Raw genomic sequence first — 11,081 nt, 5'->3', positions numbered from 1 at the left:
AGTGCACGACACATGAGCACCTCGTACGACGGGCGCGCCCACAAGTAGAAGGGCTGCCCAGGTCCACATGGAAGGCAACGTGCATGAGTTAAAGGGGCGCACCTGCAAGATGGGGGGGCATCAAGCGTTGCGACAAGTGAAAAACATAACGGGCACACCATGATGGGTGCACCGGCCCAACATAAGCTCAAGGTAGAACGGGGGTCGTCCAAGGGCGCGATCGCCCTAACCGAGGGGTAACGAAGCGATGCGACGAGCAAGCAAGTTGTGAAACGAGAAGGAAAACAAACAAGTCGACATGGGCAAGGTGTGTGGTCCACAGCAGCATGATAGGCACATGCCCTGGGCGCACTCGCATGATGGTGGGGTGTTGGGCATCACGTGTCATGCACAGCAAGGCACCCACACGGAGGGGTGCCCGCACGAGGAGGAAGAATCGGCTCAAGTGAATGAAGGGGTTTCAACAAACTTTGCAATAAGTTGACTCAACACTTAAAGGGGCGTCAGCCAAGGTAAATGGTTTGGCATAAACACATATGAGGAGCTCAACACTTGGAAGGGAGGTGTTCAAGGAAGCAAATCACAGAGATGTGAGTCTATGCGAATTGAAAAACTACAGGAAGGGTGCACGTCACAGAAAGAGAAATCGCAGCTAAGGTTCATCACAGAAAGAGGGGCGACTCGCCCAAGCGAGCTTGATTTATGGCAAAGGCCGAGTTGGGTTTTTGATTTGATTGGGGTGCGGATTCTGGGTTTTCTATTGGGCAATGTGAATGTTAGTGTCAGTCTTTCCAGCCTTCCTCCAGTGATCAAATATGCTCTTACAAAGTGGTCTTAGAGTGTCAAGGTCAAATTTTGTCATTTCAAAGAGTCTTCAAGCAAAATTTGGTCACTAGGCATTAGGTCTAGGGTTTGCTTTCACTCCTTCTAAAATTTCCCAAATACCAATCTATGTCACTTTTCTGCTGAGTCTATCATCATTCATAGGGTTGTCATTATCATGTCAGTGTCTAATGAGTCATTTTACACCTTGTTCATGCTTCAGTTGCACCTACGCAAGGTCATTTCCCTCTCCTAGGGTTTTGAAAGCTAATTTATCTTAGATGGTCAAATCATTAGCAAAACTTGTATCCAGATGTTAATACACCTTCCCCTATCTTTCTTGTACCTTATCAAACACTTCCCATCACTGAGATCCCCCAAATTCCTCATTTTTGCACAAACCCTAGTTTCTTGCCACAACTTGGCAATTTTCTAGGCTAGGCCTGTGTTTTGCCCTTTTGGACCCCTTCCCCTCGCTCGATCTCTGAGATTCCACTTTCCCCTGCTTCCTAACATCCCTCCCTACTTCCAAAAATTTCCCCAAGAATTTAGAAGCCCCTCATCCCCTTCATTTCGCTTCATTTCCACAAAATCCCTTGTTTCACACATCGGGATAGGTTTTACTCACATGACGTTTCTGAGCAATCAAAAATGAATTTGGGAAAACTGAGAGAGTTTTTTTTCCACAACATGCCAAAGAAGAAAAACCTCCTTCACGTTTTACACAGGTGTCATGGTTTTAGAGAAATGTCAAAAATACAATCGCCTCAGGAGAATTGAATGCATCTCTGAAGTGACCTTAGTAAAATAAAGTTTTATCTTAGTTCAGTTGGCCAAATGAATTGATTGATGAGTCAAATGATAACTAGAGACAAAGATATTTCTAATGAGCTATCATGAGCTCAATTTGGAGTTGAGGAAGGCATTCAAAAGTTGACTGCAACAGCACTCTGCCTTGAGGCAGCTTCATTTGGCACATTTTGACTAGTCTTGGAAGATTTGATTTTTGATAGGGCAAATGAACTCCAAATTGAAAAATTATAGTTGTGTTGGAAAGTAGACTCAAAGACCTTTCCAACGAGCTATCATGCGCCCGATTCTGACACCGGGAAGGTCTCCAAAAGTCATCTGAAAGTCGCGCTACGTGTTGAACCAGGCGCGCTACGCATCAGGAGCGCGCTACGCATCAGACCACATTTCTCAGTGCAAAATTACAAGTGCACTACGCATCAGAGGGGCGCTACACGTTGGGAAAGGCACGCTACGCGTTAGGTTTTTCGCCCAGTCACCTACCTGCAAGCTCTCAAAATCCTCTCTTAGCTCAAGACAATACAACATTTGAAAAAAGTCAAAAAGCAGTTAATTGTGTGCATAGTCAGCATATACAGTTCAGCTATCTTGCCTTCAAAACTATGTCAGAAACCGAAACAGATTATGAGCAGGATTTTGATAGTGATTCTACACCGGAGGTAAGTGTGCCAAGGAGGTATCACAAAGGTGACGGAGATCCAGTTTCATCATGAATTGGCTTGTCTCTTTGTCTTGCATTTACATGGAGACCAAGTTACCTTAGCTGGAGTCAATGTTACTCTTACACCGGAAGCAGTTTCATTAGCAACAGGTCAGTAAGGATTGAGAAGCTAATCTTGAGAGGGTCAACATCCATTTAGAGAAGTTGTTGGCGAAGGCCAATCACTTGAAACATCATTATTAGGCTCGCATGCATGTGTGCAAAACAAGAATGAAGGTACTAAAAGGACGATTGAGCAAGGCACTAAAACGACGGAAAAGGCCCGATCCACTCCAAATTTTGGCCGAAGCCTCTTTGAATGGGCATGGTACTTGATTGGGGACTCCCAGCCCAAATTTCAAAAAATTTGGAGAAAATTTTGTCAATTGTGAAATTTTTGTATTGAAAACAGGTTTTTGCCCTCAACGCGTAGCGCGTCGCGCGCTACCCTGAAGATGGGCAAGTCCATTTCTCAAAAACTCAGCATTTTTGGATTTGTCATGACAAATTACACTTTCTCAGTAATTTCCAAGATATTTCATCAGGTTTTGAGCCCTCAGAAGGTCAAAAAACATGCAAAAAATGACTTTCTGCCACTTTTTGGACACACAGGAAGCAGTCTTGGGAGATTGCAATTTTGGAGTGGCAAATGACCACCAAATTGAGAAATTCCACTTAGGCTGGAAAGGAGACATCTAGACCTTTCCAACAAGCCTACTTTTTCCTCATTTGGATGCCAGGAAGTGTCTCAAAAGTTGGCTAAAAGGCGCGCTACGCGTTGAGATTCAGGGCGCTACGCATCAGGCTATTTTCACAGAAATGCACCTACAGCTCAGCAAAACGCAGTTTTAACTAGGTTTGACTTTTTGGAGTGGATTTTGATCCTCCTTGATGTAAATTATGTAATTTTATGATAATTTGACACTTATTTATCTCTTATAGAAGATTCATTCATGAAATGGGCAAAAATTTAATGAATGAATTGGTTTCCTAGCTTATAGAGGCAAGTTGTTTTGACTGCCTAGATTTTAGTGCTCAGTTTGGAATTGGTTGAAACAGCTCCTAGGATAGTGAGCTCGACCCCTAGAGGCAAGGAAAGATGTTAGATTGCCTATATTATGTACTTTCTTGGTCATTTTCATGGTTGGACTCTTGAGGGAGAAAGCTTCTATTGTATTACTCATTGTATCTCTGCAATTTTGGCAAAGGAAGAAAGACCAGGGTTTTGCAGTCCTTTTTGGGATTCCTGTGGTTACATGTATTGATGGTGTGTTTCTCTTTGTACTTGTAAGTTTGTTATGTGAATCATCTTCTTACTTTTCCTTCTGCAAATTAGGCAAATGAAGTGTTAAAGTAGAATTCATGATTGCCATGCTCTGCTTTTAAATTTGCTTAATATCAATGTTTTGATCTGTTTAAGGAGAATTCAAGGTGATTGCTTGCTCTCCTTAGCTCCTCACCAGTCATTCTCACCCATCCAAATCTTTCAAAGGCATCAATACAGTCTCCTACCTTGCCCCAAAGAACCCCTTGCGAAAACTGTGTCTAATCCTCGCACCCAAAATTGCCCTTCCCAATTTTCCACCAAAAACCCTAAAAAATCCCAAATCAAACCTTTTTATCAGTTTACTAGCCTAAAATAAGTATTCTTATTGGTTATCTCTGCCCGTTTAAGATCTTTGCCAAGATAGGCCAGAGAGAGCCCTCCCCTGCCCCGTAGGGCTAGCTACGAGGCTAAGTGGTTTGATGTTGCCTTGGAGTTTACCTTTTTCAGCCTGAGGTGAAATTTCAAGCGCTAACATATTGGCAACCATACTGGGGAAGAACAAATGGTTTACTTGTTGATGTCATTTGTTTTATAAGCTACAGACGGAGCCTGAAGTTATGCCAGGTAGCCTTCGAAACGCTTTTGCTTTGCATTAGCGGAAGTAGATAAACGCTGCTTCAGTCAATCTCCGGTCTAGCTTGTAATCGTGACATCTAAATTGTTAATTTCCCCAGTACATGTATCAAGGTCAGATCTAATTGTTGGTGGTGGACAACGATCAGACACTGGCAAGGCTAAAATTATTCACCTGGTGACTCTAAATCATTTTCGAGATTAGATCCAAAGACTCCACTGGAGGATGATCCTGACCAGAAGAAACATGAAAGGACAATATGGACAAATCAGGTACTCAAGTTGGAATTTCATCCAAGACATTTTGTTCTTTGTCATAAATTATTTCTTCTCTTTTCCCAAGAATGTCAAGACTGCGTTGCAAAGTATACTATGCTTGAGAAAAGATCCCAGGCCTGCATTTGATTCCTTCCCTTTGAAGATTATAATACCAAAGATTTGCATGCCTTTGAGTTTGATCAGGTTCCTTTTTCCGAATTTTGTGATGACCATCCTCAAATTGATGAACCTCAAGATACCAAGACTAATCCTATACCTGTTGTACATACCCCTACACCTTGTAAAATTCCAGATCGGTATAAACCTCTTGTTTTACCTTCTGTTCTCCATGCTTTCCACAAAAACTATGATCTATACTTGCCGAGGTTCGATGGTGAAAGTAAGAATGTCAACGCTGAGCAACATGTGCAGAGTTTTGAGAATTTTCTAGATTTTTTTGAAGTTGATGAAGAAGATGTTAGTATAAGGCTTTTTGTTCTTTCTTTGCAAGCCAAGGTCAAGAGTTGGTTCAAAACCCTGCCTGATGCAAGCATCTCAAATTTCCGGCAATTCGTCAAAGTTTTTCTCGACAGGTGGATGATTGGGCAGAACCTTTTCTTGATTGTAGAAGAGTATAACCAGCTGAAAAGATTGCCAGGGGAGACAGTACAACAATTTTCGGCTAGATTTAACCAAGTTTATTATTCAATGCGAGTTGATATAAGGCCTCCTCCTAGATCTGCTCTCTTGCACTATCCGGGTGCCTTTGATCCGGAGATGGAGTTTCAGCTGAGAGAAAGGGATATTGCAACACTTCACGAGATGCAAAACAGTGCAGTAAATGTAGAGGCACATCTGCTGATTCGAAGGGCAAGGATGAAGGAAGAAGAGATGAAAAACATAGATCCGGAAAAATCAACATCTCTAGAGGTGAGGCTTGACATTTTGGTAAGTGAAGTGGAAAAGATGATGGACAAGATCAACGCAAGGAATGATTATGATGTTCAAGCTCATGGCTCGCTGATTGAAGAAGAACAAGTTGTTGATCCAAAACATTTTGTTTCTTATCCTAGTTGTCATAGATCTGATAATGATTGTTTTGTTGATCACCTTGGCGAAGAAAGAACTGTTGATATGACCTGCATGCTTGATGATATGTTTTATACCGATGATTTGCCTCAGTTTGATCAGTATGATGATTATTATGTTCTCCAAAAAGAAGCTAATCTTGCAGACGAATCAGCAGCTAGTTTGTGCGAAGAGGAAGTTCACTTTCAGCAGCTCGAATACAATGTTCAGCCATCACATATCAGCTATGACAGTGACGAGGAAAGTGCAGCAAATTTTGAAGTAAGTGAAGGATCTTTGCCTTTTTGTTTTGATTCATTTCAGTTCATCAGAGAGAATTACCATGCAATCAGAAATCAAATGTCAACAAGTCTTGATTTGAATCATCTTGAGAGCAATGAAAATTTTGTTCAAGACTTCTCATATTCAGATTTGCAACCCCCGAAAGCCATTGATTGTCAAGTTGCAGCTGAAGACTTGGAAGTGGACACACATGATTTAATGATTCAAGGTGACTCCGTACCATTCTGTTTTGAATCATTTCAGTTTTTGAAGGGTAGATTGCATAGTAAATCTTCAAATGAACAGCCTATAAAAAATCAGAAATCTCTCAGTGTTAATGTTGAGGATGAGACAGATAACAAAATTCTTGAGCAGCCTGTAGCATCAGATTTGCAGCCACCAAATGAAATTGAAGGGCAGATTACAGATGAAGCTGTGGAAGACGAAATACATGATTTGATGATGCAGGAAGATTCTATACCCTTTTGTTTCGAAGCATTTCAGTTTATAAGGCAGAATCTTCATAAAATCTCTCAACAAAAAGATGAACAACTAGAAGGATGTCATACATTTTCAATGGATACATTACAACAGTCTTTTCAAGTTTTTCATGATCCAATAGCTAATGTTTTGGATGAGGTTTGCAGTCAAAGTCTTTCTCCATTAACTACATGTGAGCTTGAAACATGTGCTAATATGAATTTGATCCGGCAGCCGGTTTCTTTCTCATTTTCAGCAGAGGTCTCGTCACAAGGCTCAGATCAAAGTGTGCATTCATGGTATGAGGAGAAAAGAAGTAATCCATTAGCTGAGCTAAGTTCCAGTGTGATTGAATTTCAAGATCCTTATGCAGTGTTTTTGGAGGCGGATAGAGAAATCATATCATTCAACGGATCTGTTTCTAAGCTATCATGGGAGTTTCCGTTCAGTAGTTCTCTCTTGTTGTTCATAAGCGAGCACTTGCGGAAAATTCCAACAACAGACGGGATACTTACTTTGTTGCACTGGTTGTTTCATTTCACTTGATCAGGTGATGAATGAAACTGTTAGAGTAGGTTGTGATGAATAAGCTCCCCTTTGAGCATCATTTCCAGTTTGTCGGTTGTGTTTAAGTATTGAGTTAGTTTTTAGTTGAGTGAGAGTCAATTTTTGTTGTCAAGTCATCAGTTTTCAGTCATGCATTTCAGCTTGAGTTTTTGACTCCATTGCCCAATGGATGAAGGCACTGCCTAGCTCTTTCAGAGATCTGTCGTTCTTTGCACCTCCAAGGAGCTACCATCCCCATTGGAGCCAATGTTAGTGTCAGTCTTTCCAGCCTTCCTCCAGTGATCAAATATGCTCTTACAAAGTGGTCTCAGAGTGTCAAGGTCAAATTTTGTCATTTCAAAGAGTCTTCAAGCAAAATTTGGTCACTAGGCATTAGGTCTAGGGTTTGCTTTCACTCTTTCTAAAGTTGCCCAAATGCCAATCTATGTCACTTTTCTGCTGAGTCTATCATCATTCATAGGGTTGTCATTATCATGTCAGTGTCTAATGAGTCATTTTACACCTTGTTCATGCTTCAGTTGCACCTAGGCAAGGTCATTTCCCTCTCCTAGGGTTTTGAAAGCTAATTTCTCTTGGATGGTCAAATCATTAGCAAAAATTGTATCCAGATGTTAATACGCCTTCCCCTATCTTTCTTGTACCTTATCAAACACTTCCCATCACTGAGATCCCCCAAATTCCTCATTTTTGCACAAACCCTAGTTTCTTGCCACAACTTGGCAATTTTCTAGGCTAGGCCTGTGTTTTGCCCTTTTGGACCCCTTCCCCTCGCTCGATCTCTGAGATTCCGCTTTCCCCTGCTTCCTAACATCCCTCCCTACTTCCAAAAATTTCCCCAAGAATTTAGAAGCCCCTCATCCCCTTCATTTCGCTTCATTTCCACAAAATCCCTTGTTTCACACATCAGGATAGGTTTTACTCACATGACGTTTCTGAGCAATCAAAAATGAATTTGGGAAACCTGAGAGAGTTTTTTTTCCACAACATGCCAAAGAAGAAAAACCTCCTTCACGTTTTACACAGGTGTCATGGTTTTAGAGAAATGTCAAAAATACAATCGCCTCAGGAGAATTGAATGCATCTCTGAAGTGACCTTAGTAAAATAAAGTTTTCTCTTAGTTGGGTTGGCCAAATGAATTTATTGATGAGTCAAATGATAACTAGACACAAATATCTTTTCAATGAGCTATTGTGAGCTCAATTTGGAGTTGAGGAAGGCATTCAAAAGTTGACTGCAACAGCACTCTGCCTTGAGGCAGCCTCATTTGGCACATTTTGACTAGTCTTGGGAGATTTGATTTTTGATAGGGAAAATGAACTCCAAATTGAAGAATTCTAGTTGTATTGGAAAGTAGACTCAAATACCTTTCCAACGAGCTATCCTGCACCTGATTCTGACGCCAGGAAGGCCTCCAAAAGTCATTTGAAATTCGCGCTACGCGTTGAACCAGGCGCGCTACGCATCAGGCCACATTTCTCAGTGCAAAATTACAAGTGCGCTACGCATCAGAGGGGCGCTACGCGTTGGGCAAGGTGCGATATGCGTTGGTTTTTTCGCCCAGTCACCTGCCTGCAAGCTCTCAAAATCCTCTCTTAGCTCAAGACAATACAACATTTGAAAAAAGTCAAAAAGCAGTTAATTGTGTGCATAGTCAGCATATACAGTTCAGCTATCTTGCCTTGAAAACTATGTCAGAAACCGAAACAGATTATGAGCAGGATTTTGATAGTGATTCTACACCGGAGGTAAGTGTGCCAAGGAGGTATCACAAAGGTGACGGAGATCCAGTTTCATCATGAATTGGCTCGTTTCTTTGTCTTGCATTTACATGGAGACCAAGTTACCTTAGCTGGAGTCAATGTTACTCTTACACCGGAAGCAATTTCATTAGCAACAGGTCAGTAAGGATTGAGAAGCTAATCTTGAGAGGGTCAACATCCATTTAGAGAAGTTGTTGGTGAAGGCCAATCACTTGAAACATCATTATTAGGCTCGCATGCATGTGTGCAAAACAAGAATGAAGGTACTAAAAGGACGATTGAGCAAGGCACTAAAACGACGGAAAAGGCCCGATCCACTCCAAATTTTGGCCGAAGCCTCTTTGACTGAGAATGGTACTTGATTGGGGACTCCCAACCCAAATTTCAAAAAATTTGGAGAAAATTTTGTCAATTGTGAAATTTTTGTATTGAAAACAGGTTTTTGCCCTCAACGCGTAGCGCGCCGCGCGCTACCCTGAAGATGGGCAAGTCCATTTCTCAAAAACTCAGCATTTTTGGATTTTTCATGACAAATTACACTTTCTCAGCAATTGCCAAGACATTTCATCAGGTTTTGAGCCCTCAGAAGCTCAAAAAACATGCAAAAAATGACTTTCTGCCACTTTTTGGACACGCAGAAAGAAGTCTTGGGAGATTGCAATTTTGGAGTGGCAAATGACCACCAAATTGAGAAATTCCACTTGGGCAGGAAAGTAGACATCCAGACCTTTCCAACAAGCCTACGTTTGCCGCATTTGGATTCCAGGAAGTGCCTCAAAAGTTGGCTCAAAGGCGCGCTATGCGTTGAGATTCAGGGCGCTACGCATCAGGCTATTTTCACAGAAATGCACCTACAGCTCAGCAAAACGCATTTTTAACTAGGTTTGACTTTTTGGAGTGGATTTTGATCTTCCTTGATGTAAATGATGTAATTTTATGATACTTTGACACTTATTTATCTCTTCTAGAAGATTCATTCATGAAATAGGCAAAAATTTAATGAATGAATTGGTTTCCTAGCTTATAGAGGCAAGTTGTTTTGACTGCCTAGATTTTAGTGCTCAGTTTGGAATTGGTTGAAACAGCTCCTAGGATAGTGAGCTCGACCCCTAGAGGCAAGGAAAGATGTTAGATTGCCTATATTATGTACTTTCTTGGTCATTTTCATGGTTGGACTCTTGAGGGAGAAAGCTTCTATTGTATTGCTCATTGTATCTCTGCAATTTTGGCAAAGGAGAAAGACCAGGGTTTTGCAGTCATTTTTGGGATTCCTATGGTTACATGTATTGATGGTGTGTTTCTCTTTGTACTTGTAAGTTTGTTATTTGAATCATCTTCTTACTTTTCCTTCTGCAAATTAGGCAAATGAAGTGTTAAAGTAGAATTCATGATTGCCATGCTCTGCTTTTAAATTTGCTTAATATCAATGTTTTGATCTGTTTAAGGAGAATTCAAGGTGATTGCTTGCTCTTCTTAGCTCCTCACCAGTCATTCTCACCCATCCAAATCTTTCAAAGGCATCAATACAGTCTCCTACCTTGCCCCAAAGAACCCCCTGCGAAAACTGTGTCCAATCCCCGCACCCAAAATTTCCCTTCCCAATTTTCCACCAAAAACCCTAAAAAATCCCAAATCAAACCTTTTTATTAGTTTACTAGCCTAAAATCAGTATTCCTTATTGGTTATCTCTGCCCGTTGAAGATCTTTGCCGAGATAGACCGAAGAGAGCCCTCTCCTGCCTCGTAGGGCTAGCTACGAGGCTAAGTGGTTTGATGTTGCCTTGGAGTTTACCTTTTTCAGCCTGAGGTGAAATTTCAAGCGCTAACAGTGCCAACCTTAGGTTGGGCATGCCTTGATCGTAGAATTGTCACTTTTGGCTAGTGTGTTAGGCAGGGCCAACAATTACCGCTCTTTGTATTTTGGAAGCACATGAGTTTGATCATGGCTAGCCCTCTATAACTCTGTTGTAAAATACTTTGAAGCTTAATAAAAGAAGCAAAGGGGAAAAGTGTTTTGGGAGTTGCCCCCTCCCATTGCACATTCTTGTACTTGTGTATGTTGAAGTTTATTTCCACTGCTTTAGATATTACAAACTGTTAATGAAGTTTTATTTCCGCTGCTTGTATTGAAGTTACGATATCGCATGTTTGTATAATTGTTGAATAAGAAGATTGAAATTAGAAAATTGACTAATTGGTGAAGTGTAGAAGGGATAGGCATAGTCTGGGTTAAAGCAGTTGTATAACTATGATGAAATATCGTCAGTGCCACATGAGCGCCCACGGTGGTCTCAAAGTGACCATAGTGTGGGGCCATCACAGATGGTATCAAAGGCTACTTTGCGAATGTGGGCATTTTGTAGAAGTTGAAGTTTGGAAGAAGAACTGTGATCAAGGTTGTGAATTGGGTAAAGGTCGGGCAGTACGATGGTAG

This window comes from Pinus tabuliformis, chromosome 8 (assembly GCF_031772625.1).
Source record: "Pinus tabuliformis cultivar Carrire ecotype Pingquan chromosome 8, CPIR1, whole genome shotgun sequence".
Classification (NCBI taxonomy): Eukaryota; Viridiplantae; Streptophyta; class Pinopsida; order Pinales; family Pinaceae; genus Pinus; species Pinus tabuliformis.
This window is presented reverse-complemented; position numbering follows the sequence as displayed.